At 35.6% G+C, this 15,129-nt stretch overlaps 1 protein-coding gene across 4 annotated transcripts in view; it reads right to left on the bottom strand.

Annotated features, from left to right (window-relative positions):
- sox2 (SRY-box transcription factor 2) overlaps positions 1-15,129 on the bottom strand; it is a 176,475-nt gene that overhangs the window by 149,695 nt on the left and 11,651 nt on the right. The gene's annotated exons all lie outside the window — the stretch shown is intronic.

Below are 15,129 nucleotides of genomic sequence, written 5' to 3'. Positions count from 1 at the left end.
TTAAATAATTCCTCTAATTATAGTGACCTATGATTATAGTACTATGTCAGAACCTTCACACCGATGTTATAATGTGCCTATTATGAAAACTAATTGCCATTTCAAGCCTCTAACTTCTTCCATTATTAAGCGGCTGGATGCAGACAGTTTCCTGCCTGAATAAGTGTCTAACCGGAATACGAGAAACGTTGTTTATTATTTGTCTATCATTTCTGAGCTGCAAATAAATTGCATATTGAGAGAAAGTTTGCTGTACAACTTCATGTCACGCACTATGCAAGCTTTTATTTCAGCTGCAGATCAACACACGCTGTCCTGTCCTCTAATTTGACTGATGTTTGTGTTTTATCTCCAACATGCTGCGTATATTCATGTCTGCATCCAAACCTGGGAGCCGCAGCGGCGCTGTAACCTTTAGGATGAGCAGCGATGGGCGCCGGATAGCGGCTGCCGGCGCTCTGCTCTAAAGGTCTCCCTCCTCGCATTATTTCAGATTTTCCCTTCTGTGCTAATCACAGACATCACACCGCTGTGGAGGAGGAGAGCGGGGAGAATACTGGCGTATTATTCTGTCTTTTTTCTTTACATGTATGCAAAGGTGTGACCTGTTAGTGGAAAATTAAGCCTCTATCCTTTCCTGCATCCATTTAATTGGCTAAAATGACAGCCTTTCATCAATACTGCCTTGAAAATACTTTGCAGCGCTGCTATTTCTCAATCTGCCTCTATTTTTTTTCCACTCAACAACAGTCCCCCTTTTTTTCCTTCCTTTATTCAATCAAATCACGGTCAGCGTGGATCTCCACTGAGGCCACACTGCAGCCAATTCTTTGTGTTTCAACCGTAAGACATTAGGATGGAGAGAGGTCTCATTAGTCCACAGATCACAAAGACAGAGATTATCAGCCTGCACACAACAGCTGGAGATTTAAATGAAGGACGTTTAATGGAGCGCCTGTCATTCTGATATGATACCTCTATCTGAGGAAAAAGACAAAATCCTGCAGGGGCTTTTCACCTTTTAAATATTGCAGCGCTGCTATGTGATACCAAGATCACAGAGACAAATTACAGGCACACAAAAGCCGACCGGAGGCTTTATTTAAAAAGAAAATACACCTCAGGAGTATTTCTGAAGCTTCTCCAGCGTTAATGCAGACCAATACAAGCTGAATATCACAACATTTTTAGTTCATTCATTTCTGAAATTTAGTAGTTGATTACAGAACAACAAGTCTGTGTTTCTGTACATAAATTCGCCTGAGCTGCAGTGACGGCGGCGCAGCGCGGCGTAATTTCTAATGAATACATTTCTTCTCGGCGTGTGTCCTTACATGTTTTAGGCCACAATCATTTGTCATTTCAGGAGCTTTTCTTAGACATTCTGCTGTCGAAAAACGATCCATTACCAGAGCCCGCTATCTTTTCTCCTGTGTGAAGTGTCTGCAAGAAACAGAGCAGCGGGGGATTCACACACACAAAAACACATTACAGCCACCTGAAACACACATTTCTCCAGTGGAGACACTCAGAGTTAAAGGTGGCTGCTCGCCTGCCCACTTCCTTCCACTCACAAATATATATATACACATTTTTTAATGTTAGCAGCAAATTTTGTTCTTGTGAAACACTGCATTGTGGGTGAAATCCTGTTATTTTAGAGCGTAACTAAATTAAACAGGTATCAAGAGTCTAATAATAAAATATAAAAATATGAACATAAATAAGTAAATAGAATGAGTTCAGCTGTTTTGATTAAAAATATAAATAAATATTTTGCTATAGACGATTTTTTAATCAAGAGAATTTTGCATCTAGAAAAAAGAACATAAAAAATATTTTTTGTAGAATATTTTTAAACCTAACTCACCCGTTTTTATTATTATTAATTAGCTTATGTTTGATTGCATGTTTTATTTATTACATGAGTTGTGAATATTCCAGCTGGATCCCTGCACACACAGCAGAGCGCAGAGGGAAACGACTCAAGCCTAGTGCTGTGATGCCATCTATTGGAGCTCTGGCTGCTGCCGTAACGCAGGACATGATTCCAAACCCAAACTGATGCTCATTCACACAGGAACTGATATTAAACCTGGTAGGATTTAACAGCATTTGTGCTTTTCTTTATTTTACAATTAAAACCCTGGAGATTGGATAAAAGTATTCACAAACGGCCAGAAATTAGCTGAACAAAAACTGTACACTAAAACATTTGACATTTAGATCATTTTAGATCTTAAAATATGTCAGCATTTCAACCAGTTTAAAAAAAATCCTGAACTGGAGAGAAACAGGTTTGTGCTTCAGTATCTGAATCAAACAACAAACTGAAGAGTCTGAGGAGTTTATTGTCCGGACGATCTTTACTAAATCTGCAACATTCATGTTAGGAAATAAAACTTGTATGAGGTTTTAAGTTGTATTTGTACGTCCAGTGCATCAAATCGTTGACTGTAGTCAGAAAAGCAGAAAGAGAAAAATGCTGCATAAAGTCAACGATTTTATCTGTTGATCTGTTAGATAATCAGAGGATTTTTTTGTTGGGTGAGCAGTTTGTTCTTCATATGTTTCGCGATACATAACAGTAGAAGTTTGTTTAATAATAGTGATCAAAAGGGATAACAAAATTTTAAAAAATAAATAAAGCTAAGACATTGCAAAAGGTAAAGATTACCACAAAGAATGTCTGTTAACATGTTAGCTTTATCATTAGCTCAGCTTTGAATGAAAATAGCTAAAAGTGACAAATTTCTCATGCTAACGCTAAAAGATTTACTGTCTTTGTTTCAGTTCATTTCTGCACAGGAAACAGACGTAAAGCTGGTGTTCACGTCTGATGATGTTATGCAACTTCTGAGCGAGAAACGGCTTTAAGATTCAGTTTGTATTTTCTGCTCGGCGACGTCTGGCTGTAAGACTCTGCTGAGTGTGAGACGAGTGTGATGAAGATAATGGAGCTGATCCTCCTCCTCCCTACGTTTCTACTCGTCTCTTAATTCCCTTTGGTTTCAGTGCAGAGGGCACCGACAGCACACACACATTTACAGACTCACACACACACAATGGAGCAGAAATACACTCACACAAAAGCAGCACAGCAGACACAGAGGAGGAATACCTCAGAAACAAAGACACACAGCGCAGATCTGTTCTAAATACTGATCATTCTCCAATATTTTATTATAAATTAAGCAATTCACTTATGAAAATAACGAAAACAGCTTAATTTCTAGAGGATCTGTAAAGTCTAGATGTAAAGAATAAGCCAATTTAATTTAAAATAGACTAATTGCAACCTTTAAAGCAAGATGCCTTGTTGGTTTTATGTCTGGTGTTTAAATGACCAGATGTTTCATTTTAACAAAGTTTCTCTCTTTTTTTTTATTTTCAAAGAATTGCCAAAAAAAAAAGCTGTAAATTTGACCATAACATAAATTTTCACTGCTTCCGTTTTCAGCTCCATGTGTAATATTTATAAAGTTAAACAGGAAATAATGTGAGACATTTTCCTGCAGGTTTCCTGTCTGTTTTATTTTTCTATGTAAAATTCTGCTTTATCAATAATGTTTTACTGTGAAATAAAATGATACTTTTCTTGCATTTGGTACTGAATTAATCCCTCTGTTACATCTATTTTAGGAATGGCCTCCAGAAAAACAAACAGTGTTTTCCAAAACCTCAGCTTTACATGTTGAATTTAGAGATTATCATTTATCAATTCACATTCCTGGATATGTTGAGTTGGTCGAAATTCTTTTACTTTATTTAAAAAATCACATGAAAGGTTACATTCAAGTCAGACGATGACAATAATATGAATAATACTAATAAAAGACACAAATAACAGTGACAAAATGACAAAATAAATCTCATTTAGATGTTAATTAATCTCAATATTTTGTTTAATTTCATTTTCAGTCATTTGCAAAAAATATGGGCTCATAACTCTAAAACCTAAAATCTTAGCAAATATTGTTGGTCTAATTTCTAATGAAATCATCTTAAAGCTCTTGAAATAAGACTAAACTTTCAAGTAACTTTTTAGCAAGATATAGGATCTTGTTTAAAGTAATAGCTCCTAAATATCGATTTTAAAAAAGTACTAGTTCGACTGGCAGATTATTTCACTTCTAACGTGGCAAAAATGTTGTGATAATTGATGTAATTTGCCAGTGGAACTAGTTTTCATCAATATTAAGGAATTATTTAGGTAATTATTTAGCTACATCTTGCTGAAAAGTTATTTGTAAGTTAGTTTTGTCTTATTTCAAGCGTACTCAGATATTTACATTAGAAACTAAACAAAATACTTGGTAGTATTTTGTGTTTTTGCAGTAAAACTGAATTACGTGTTTGGCCACTAAGTTTATTCATGTCATTGAAATGCGTTCAGTTTTAAAGTCTTGCCTTGTTTTCAGCACCTTGGACAGAGTCTCTCTGTTTTTAACTGGTTTTATTCCTAATTATCTGCTCCAGGTTTGATATTATTATACAAATATTTATAAAGTTATGCAGGAAATAAAGCCAAACTGTTTCCTGCATTCTTTCTGTTTCTGTGTAGTTTCTATTTTATTCCTTCAGCTTTTAAATTGCAGCACTACATTTATGCTGAATACAGTTTTTATTCATTTGTTTGACTGTGAAATTTATTTATTTATGGTTTTGCAGAAATGTTTCAGGATGTTGTGTCTTGATGTGTTAGACGGCCGCATCTATAGGACAAAACGCTCTTCTTCTGTGGTATGTCTTGTCGTTCCAGACGTTTTAAGCTGACATTTTCCCACATCTCTGAATGTTTGTGTCACATTTGAACCGCGTGCGATTTGTATTTGTCTGAATGTGTCTAAATGTCACTCTGCTGCTGATGTTTCTGCTAGCAGTTCCTCAAAATCTCACACCATTTTCTTCTTTTTTATTTGCTTAAATTGGATTCACCTCGGCTGTCACTGATGGAGAAATTAAAGGTTTGGACAACACATCTATTCACGTATCTGTTCCAGCCGGCAGCAATCATGTCAATTTATGTGTATTTCTGTTTGTGGGTGTGCGTGTGTGTTTTCACACCACTTGTGTGTGGCTTCTCAGCTCAAGGCTAAACGCTGAATAGCACACATGAGGCTTCATCACCGCGTCGCAGAGCAGCCAATGAAAACCCAAATCCCTCGACCTCGTCTGCGTCCGTCCCTGAAAACATTCCCCATCAGAAGCAGGCGTACACAAACATTTTGAGATTTAATTACGAGGGAGATTCGTTTCCATCATATCCTAGCAGTCCTGCAAAGCCACCAATAATTCATAACAGTAAAGCTGTTACAACCTGTAATAATAAGATTCCCAAACATTTGTTGAACGATGAAAATGCAAGACATTCTGCACAGACGTACAGAAACATTTCAGCTGTAAACTTGTCCATTTGTTTAAATTTGCAGTATTATAGACCACTAGTCACATTTTGAATCTTTCTTCAGTACAGTGGTCAACTAACAAGCTGCTTCATGTGTATGATGATTTTACTAAGCTAGCTTTAATAAAAGGGATTATCAGAGTCACGCTGCAGAAAGAAATCAAGATTATTCTAACTATTTAAACTATTTACAATTAGGATAATAAAAAATACAATTATTTATAACTTGCAGTGGCACAAATATGTTGGACAGCAAGTGGTGACCTTTGTATCTGTGAAAAGCATTTTATAAGTAAGCTTTACTTACTAAGAACACAAACTGTTTCTGTGGGTGATCTTGCGGCACGCCTTTTTATTTGGTGTCGTTTACCCACAATGCACTGTGTGCTACTCCTGTAGTGCACTTCCTGTATTTGGTTCTCTAGTTCTCTTGTAAGTGGATTTGAATGATTTTCTTTCATCCTAATCCGGAGGTCGGTTGCACATTCAGATTTCCCAACATCCAGTGGCATCCACTAGAGGTGGGCAGGGGGGGCCATGGCCACCAGAAAAAAATTTTTAAAATGTGCCTACGCGTAAATTTCTACAAAAAACTTCATATATTTACAAGAAAAGTGTGGACACACTTATGTTGAAAAATTGTAAGTCATAAAATTTTCCAGAAAAACACATTTTTCCAAGATTAAACATATAAATCCTGCAATATTAAAACATTCAAGACTAAAAATACCACAAGTCCTCTGAGGTTTAAGTGATAAACTTAAGAGATGCATGTCAGGATATTGACACCTCTTGTCAACGTCCAGCTGGTCCTATTTAGCAGCACAGAGAGGGAGGTTTTAAAAACAAAATGGCGTCTTGTTGGGTTGGAACAGGAAACTGTCGTGTTGCCATGGCGAACAGATGGCAGAAGAGGAACCGACTGACAGGGTTCCTGATGCTAGAGCTGACTTTGATTTGGTAAAAATGGTAAAAAGCAGCAGAAAATAATAAAGACAAAAGAATAAATAATGTTAATGCAACTGCTGGCTGTTCTTGATATTCATACAATTCACTCATAAGTGCTTTTGTAACAGATTCCTGCTTGTTCTGTTAATTATATGCAACATAAAACTACTTTTATATTATAAATTCATTGTTTTAGTCATTTTTTCTGTTTTGTTGATTGTGATTTTATGTTTCTTTAATGTTTGAAGTCCAGGGCGCTGATTTAGACATCAGTCTGAATCGTTTTGCAGTTTTGTGCAGAACATGGTGACTTACTGAGGAATGAATTCAGAGATCCTGAATCAGGGAAACGTTAAAAACAAGCAGAACAGTGAGAACATGGAGATACAACAGTGCTTATGCTAATTTATCTGTGATGGTGCGTTTTCTCCTCAGGTATCTACTTTCCTTTTCTTGTAATGAAGCATTTCCTCTCAGAGTTTCAGTGTTTTCAGATTTAATAACAGCAGTAGTAAAGGTAGAAATGTATCTCTAATTGCAGTGATAATCTTAGCGATATCTATTTGAAAACTAACTTTTGATGCGATTCTGTCTAATCAAGAGAGTGGAGCATGAATTTATAATCATTACACCCTGCTGGCATTTCCACAATCATTTGTACTGTATTTTACTAATTTATAAATATTTCTGCTTCTTTTGAACATCTGTTTTTCTTCACTGATATAGTTGACTGTAAAAAAGTCATCCTACTTAGTTGCATTTTCTTGGGATTGTATGATTTTTAATCTAATACCTGTACAGTAGCTCTATTGTTATTTCTATTATTGTTAATCTTGCTTTTGATAACAAATTTTAACCATTTTGGGTCTTTGTGTGTGAACAGATATATCTGATGTTAATCCTAACTTTCCTCTCTGTATCACAATAAAGGATATTTCCATCTGTGATCATTTTAAAATGATTAAAGTATGACTTTTAGCTTTCTGTTTCTACTTATTAAAATGGAAAAAGGAAAAAAGCACAATCAAAGTAAAGTAGACTGAGGTTAGACTTCTCCAATAAAAGATAAATGATAACTTTCTCAGAGGTTCCAACCAGATTAGGAAAGTAACTAGTTACTATTTACTTTAGTAACTTGTTTGAAAACCGGTACTTTTAGGAGTATTTTTACTACTGCTGTACTTTTTACTTTTACTTGAGTAAAATTATAAAGTATATTATAAAGTATTTCTACTCTGACTTGAGTAAATTTCTGGATTTTCAACCCACTGAATGAAAAACAAACATGATTTAACCAAAAATTCACCAGACACAGACACACCTGCAGTTTCTGTTAAAGTTTTATAAGTTTTTTATTGACAGAAACTGATTTGGAAAAATTTTAATTGCCTGATTTTGCCATTTTTTGTTACTTATATGAATTATTGTCATTTTGTTCTTTAAAATACCAAAATTTCCACTTAACTTTATATTTTGGTCCGACTGATGATGTAATTGTTCAATATTAATGATCGATGTTTTGATCAGTTACTCAGTACTCGTGTTGCCTGTTTTACCCAAATATTTTTTTTACTCTTATTTGAGTAATTTCTACTTTTGACTGTCAGTAGAGTAAAAATATATTGACAAAGTGATACTAGGGTAAAATCAACAAATGCTGAGACCACAAAGAAACTACATTGATGTTAGCTGTCCTGGGAAAGAGACTGGAAGCTGATTTGAGCTGAAGTTTCTCCAGTGTTTCCAGTTTTCTGCCTTTAGTTGCTGATCCTGCAGCCCGACTGCAGCAGCTGTTGGACTGCGAGGCCACCAGGTCCATCTGATAATTGACTGTCAAATAAACGGCTGTTCCTCTCCGACTCTGCCGCAATCTGTCTTCACTTAGAGAGGCTCAAGTCGGGCCGTCGCCCCTCCCTCTGTCCTCTACACCCAATTATCTATCCATCTATCCGTTTATTGGCCCCGACCGTTTATCCCTCCATCAGCAGCTCTTCTCCTGACACACTAACAGCTGTTTGACAGTAATGGCTCTAAAAGCAGGACGGGACGCCAGCCGCTGTGTGATTCTGCATGTTCATGTTGGAGGCCAACATGGCTGCAGGACCTGGGAGAGTCAGGAGGCACGCACGCACACACCCACACACACACACACACACACCCACAAACACATGTGTACGCAGCTATCTTTGCGGGGACTTTCCATTGACTTCCATTCATTTCTACACATTAAACTTTACCTTACCCTATCCTAACCCTATCCATTACATACCTAACCCTAACCAACCAAAACTCAATTCATACCTTACGTCCTAAATCTGACCCCTGACCCAAAAACAGCGTTTCTCCTTGTGGGAACCAGGCTTCGGTCCCCACAAGGGAGCAGTGTGTCCCCACAACATAGTATATGTCAGGAAAATGGTCCCCACAAGGTATTAGAAACAAACGCGCGCACACACACACATGCACACACACACACGCACACATCACTTTAAGAGAGTTATACACACACAGAGACAGCTTCCAATCAATAGCAGGTTTGAGTCTTTTCGGTCACACATGATGGTGTCATTTATGACTGAGTGTTAGAGCCACGCTGAGAAAAATAAAATAAATAAAATTATGAGAAAAAGTTGCAATATTATGATTTTCTTGTAATATTATGACCTGAGGCAGGTAGAGTACCTAAAAATTACACTCAAGTAAGAGTAGAACTACTTGAACATATTTTTACTGTAGCAAAAGTGAAAAGTAGCCGTCCAAGAAATTACTTTAAAGTGAAAAAGTATTTGTTAAAAAGTCGACTCAAAAAGTGATTGAAATTATCAATCATTTAATATTTAAAAATTACATCATCAGACAGACCAAAATATAAAGTTATGTGGAAAATTTGGTATTTTAAAAACCAAAATGACAATAATTCATATAAATAAAAAATCAGGCAAAAGAAAATGTTTCCAAATCAGTTTTTAATTGAAAGAAACTTTAACAGAAACTGCAGGTGTGTCTGTGTCTGGTGAATTTTTGATTAAAACATGCTTGTTTTTCATTCAGTGGATAGAAAATCCAGAAATTTGACTCAAGTAAGAGCAGAAATACTTCACAATAAAATCACTCAAGTAAAAGTAAAAAAGTACAGCACAGTAAAAATATTCAAAAGTAAATTTTTTCAAACAACATTACTGAAGTAAATGTAACTGAGTAAATGTAACTGGTTGCTGCCAAACACTGCTTATGACTTAATATTCTAAATCCGACTTTATTATAGTATTAAGACTATTTTTGTATGATTTTCTTCACGTAATACTATGACTTTATGCTTAGTTGTACGAGAATAAAGTCAAAATAATACAGTCTTAATATTATAACTGTATAACTAAAATATGACTATTTTAATATTTCAACTTTATTCTCCTTTGACTATTCTATATTAAGACTTTATTCTGATATTATGACTTTAGTCTCGCAATGTGATTTTATTCACTCAATACTGTGACTATTACAATAGTTAAACTTTATTCTCATGCAACTTTATTTTAATAACACTGATTTTATTACCAAATATTATCACTGTATTCTAATATTAGTCATATAACTCTTACAAAATGCCAAGTATTTGTCCAAATTATCTTCCTCTATGACTTCTGACTCTACAATCTCTGGAAATGGGCACCAACAACAACTACACTGCAAAAACACAAAATCTTACCAAGTGTTTTTGGTAGTTTCTAGTACAAAAATCTTAGTGCACTTGAAATAAGATACAAACTAACTTAAAAGTAACTTTTTAGCAACATAGAGGTTTGTTTTTTAGTAAATAATAGTGTAATTGGTCTGAAATAGTATGTGTGTAAAAAATAAAAGTATGAACTTCTGAACTGAGTTCAGTGAGTGTAAATGATGATCAGTGTGTGTCTGTTTCCTGGCTGTAAAAACCCTGCAGGATTTGCTTTGGATCATAATGAATTTTCCAGTCTAACAAAGACCTGTGGGTGGAAACGTTTCTCTCTAAGCGCTCTGATTTTAACCTCTTCCTCTTATCGCCATGAAACAACCGCTGGTTTCAACACCTGGAGCTAAAGCTGCCCTGCAGAAGCTAACCAGCAGATTTAATAGTTTGTCCACTAATGCAGCTCTTAAACTCCCATCACCCTTTGCTGTAACACTCATTAGCTTATCAGGACAAGACAAAAGGGAATATTAGCTCTGCCTGCTGCGCTCAAGGGCCAAGCCTGACGTGTCACATCAAGATAGCAGGTATTAGCATGCGGCACATCCATCTTTGTCCACTGGATACAACTCTGTAAGCCTCTCATTACTTCATCCTCTTAAGACAATACGCTGATTCCTCCTCCTTTACCCGACCGGTGAGGTTTTCATTGGTCACCCTGTTCAACACGCCTTCCTGAGGCTCAAATCCTCGACCTCAAACTTCCTCCAGATCCCCATCGCCTTATCAGGAGAAGACAAAAGTAAAGCAGAGGTGTGACTGTCTGACTCTGCTGGCTTTTGGATTAGCTGCTAACGCTAACGCGGCTCCTGCAGGCCAAGGTGAGGGCTGCCTTAATGTTCCAGCTTTGGGGCAGAAAGCCGCCTAATTTCTGCTTCTATCGCTGCTAGCAAGGCTTCGTGCGGCTTCTGGGGCGCCACAGGGAGCTGCAGCTAAGACAAAGTAGTGCAAGGTTAATCCCAGCACGGCAGGAGTCAGAAGGTATTTAAATTAAAAGGAGAGGGACACACCTGTTTAAATTTCAAAGAGTAGCAGGTTGTAAAAGCATAAAATCAAAAGTAAAACTCAGATTTGTCTGTTTTTTGCTCCATTGGTAAAGTAATGAAAAAGAATGTTTGGAATCTTTTACCGTTAAGAGAAGTGATTAAGTTTCTACATTAATCCTGACAAGTGGTGAGAATTTCCCTCCAGCTGAACATTTTTCACAGTTTTAGTTACAGTTTATCTAAAAATATGTGTAGTTTTCTAGTAAATGCATCAATGCTTTTCCCACAGCAAAATTCAAACATTTTCTACGTAAGTTTCTCAAACTTTTCCAGCACCAAACTATGGAGAAACAACACAGACCATCGAAAGAAAGAAAAAAAAACAGCTTCAACTCACAATTATATAATATTTATTACTATAAATGATATATTGTGATTGTATTCAACATTCTGCAGCACGGACAATGTAAATTAAAATATAAATATATGTGTGTGTAAATATACACCTGACTGGTCTGAAAACAAAACACTAACTTAGCAAAAGAAATCTATCAATTTCAATAACTTTAGCGTATGAAATATAAGAAACCCTGATTTAAATTACACAGGTCAATAAGTCATTGAGATATTAGGAATAATAAATATTCATTACAATGAAACAAAAACAAGGTTGTTAAAGTAAACAACCGTCCAGTTTAAATTAAATGTTTAAACATATTTATATACCAAGAAAGTTATAAAGTAAATATGTAAAAAAAAAAAAAATCTCTCAAATTCTTCTGGCATTTAGTAAATATAATTAATTTTGGTAATTTAACTGACCTAAAACAAGAAAAGTTTAGTCTGATTGAACTGTATTTTTATTTTCTTTTAGGTGTATGTAAACTTCTGGTTTAAATCTTAATAACATTTTTAAATGTAGGTTTTTAATTAAATGTTTGTTTGCATTTTATTATAAAACTGTACAATTTGAATATCAAACAATAACAAGGACTTTATACAGAAATTAAAAACTTTCCAAACCTTGAAAACTCCTCACTGTACGAACCGGTTTAATTTTTTTATATTTTTGTCTCTTACAATCTACAATTTCCCAGAGCGTAAATCCCAAAGGGATGAATAAAGTCTCTATCTATTTATCCATCTCACATATTCCAGTTTATCTGGTGAGATGAGCTGCACAGAAACAACCTGATGAAAACAGCTGATCAGCCTTTCTGCAAACACTTTCCTCATCTGCCTGGCTCCTGATGAGGAGCCAGGCAGAGAAATCACAGGTCAAAGGTTAAGTACAGACACTGTCCAAATCAGAGGGGTCAACTGACAGGCAGGGAAAATGACGGGCTTAATGACTAGCTGCTGCGGCTAATGACCACCAACACACACACACACACACACAGGTACACCCCCACTTCTGCTCACAGATTACAGATGAAATCAAGCCGCAGCCACTCCTGCTCAATGAGCTCTAATTGGTTCCTGAGCAGCTCAAGTCCCGCCCACTACTTTACCAGCCCATTAGAAGTTATTAGAGGGGTTCCTCAGGGAGCGGTACGGGTCACAACACATGGCTAAGCTAGCTGGGAATAATAACCCAGCAGCTTTAATAGAGAGCAGTCATCTTCACAGCGGCAGGGAGGAACTTAAGACGAAGCAGCCGGACAGAAAAATGATTTATAACGCTTTAAGATTGGCTTAATGTAGGATTATTATAGAGCTGCAGCCACATGCGGCTCTCAGCTAAAATTAAAAAATATAGACTTAACAAATGCATTTTTTAGTGTCCTTTTTTTCTTTCATGGAATAATTGTATTGAATTCTACAACAGAATGTGACTAAAATTACCAGCAAAATCTTTTTAAATCTATTTTTCCTATAGCTGCGTTTTCATTCACCATATAATTGAGCAAATTAACATTTAAAAAAATTATTTGCTTAATGGAAAGAAGCCAGTTTCAGAAATGCTCACGTTTTGATAAAAGGTTTTGCTGTGGGGTGAGGTGGGTTTTTTCTGTATAGACACTGATTTATTTCACAAAACTGCGATGGAAACGCTTTTTCGCATCACATGATTAACAACAGGATGTTACTACTGTCAGAAACCACGAAGAAGAAGACAGGAAGTCTCATGGTGGGGATGCTTTTTAATGACTTATCGCATGAACAAACTTATTCATGTGATTTTATTTACACTTATTTAAAGGAAACATTGCAATTACGAAAATATGCTTTTTGACATTCGTGGAAAACTGACAAAGTTCTGAGAAGATTTGTAACAGATACGCAGCTACTGTGTTTACAAATGGACTGTTGTACTTCCTGGAACAGGTTAGGCTCCGTCTATGTGCCACGCAAAACACGTTCATTACATTTAAAAATAAATAAATCACAAAATCTTAGAGCAGTGCCTGCTGATTTTCCAGACACCAAAAAACATGAACTTTTTCTCAAAAAACGACTGACTGTGTTTTGTCTTTTAAAGCACTCAGGCGCAAATGGAAGAACAAAACCATGAACTTTTTTGCATAATATGTCTCCCAAATTGGTAAAAATAAAAAACCAGCTAAGATTTTCAAACAAATACAAGTTATAACAACTGCATTGAATTTCCACAACAAAATGTCACAAAAAGTCCCTGCAACAAGTTTTCATATTGGTTGTTCTTGTCATTGTCTTTAATATTTCCCATAAAAACCAACATCTCACTGAAGAGAATATATTCATCCTGTTGCACTACAAAAAAAATCTTACCAAGTATTGACGGTCTACAAGACAAAATAAACTTACAAATAACTTTTCAGGAAGATACAACAGCTTGTTGTAAGTCAATAAATCCTTAATACTGATGAAAAACTTCCAGTTTTCCAGTGAATTTTGTTTCACTTATAACGTTCATAGACTTGAGATTTAGCATTTGATGTTTGAGTGTGTGAAAAAGAGAAGGTATCTTTTAACTGAGTCAGTTTGCAGTATTAAGTTAATATGTTTAAATCTTGTTTTCGACATTAGCTGACGGCACACAGACACACCTGTGATTGGCTTGGGCTTCAGCGGCTTGTTGGGAACAGTCAAAGCAACGGCGCATGCCATGTGACTGAGTGAGTGTGACGGTTTGGCTGTGTGTGCTGATGTGTTGTGGTACGTAGATAGCTCGTTGCTCATTCTGCTCCAAATGACTTTGTTCTGGTGCAAATTTTGACATTTTAATGTGCCAACTGAGAAGTCAGCTCACCGGAATGCTGCGTGTTAGTTTGTTGTTTACTTAGTTTAAAAAGTGAAGTGAGATGAAAACATTTCAACCTCAGGTAAATAAAGATCCAGGTGGCAAATGGGTTTAATTTAATTGTTGTTTGAGGATTTTATGTAGATATTTACTACCAGTTACTTCACTTCTTTACATTTACACCCAAGCACAGCAAAAACAGAATCTAACCAAGTATGTTTCATATAGTTTCTACTCAAATATTTAATACATTTGAAATAAAACTAAACCAACTTACAAGTAACTTTTCAATAAGATAGAACAGCTTGTTTGAAGTCAATAATTGCTTAGTATTGATTAAAAACACAGAATCTTACCAAGTGTGTTTGATCTACTTTCTACTAAAATATCTTAGTGAACTTGAAATAAGACTAACAAGTAACTTTTTAGCAAAATACTGGAGTTTGTTTTAGGTCAGTAAATCCTTAATATTAATAACTGGCAGATTATTTAACTTACGACACATTTTTCAATAATCTGCTAATGAGCTTTTTCATCCATATTAAGTATTTATTGACTAAACAAGCTCCTATATCTTGCTGAAAAGTTACATATAAGTTAGTTTTGTCTCATTTCAAGTGTCATAAGATATTTTCAGGAGAAACCAGACTAAAAATACTTGGTTAGATTTGATGTTTTTTGCAGTGTACCTGCAGCAGCTTCACTTCCTCTTTCAGCTGATTGTGTTGCTAGCTAACTGACTGCAGGGAATTTATTAAAATATGTTGTATTGATTAATCTGTGATCTAAAAAAGTTTTTTGTTTTTGGCATCTTTTAGAGTGACTGTCGTTAGAAGAA

Source organism: Xiphophorus hellerii, chromosome 9, assembly GCF_003331165.1.
Source record: "Xiphophorus hellerii strain 12219 chromosome 9, Xiphophorus_hellerii-4.1, whole genome shotgun sequence".
Lineage (NCBI taxonomy): Eukaryota > Metazoa > Chordata > Actinopteri > Cyprinodontiformes > Poeciliidae > Xiphophorus > Xiphophorus hellerii.
Note: the sequence above shows the minus strand (reverse complement) of the source record. Positions and strands in the feature narration are given on the sequence as shown.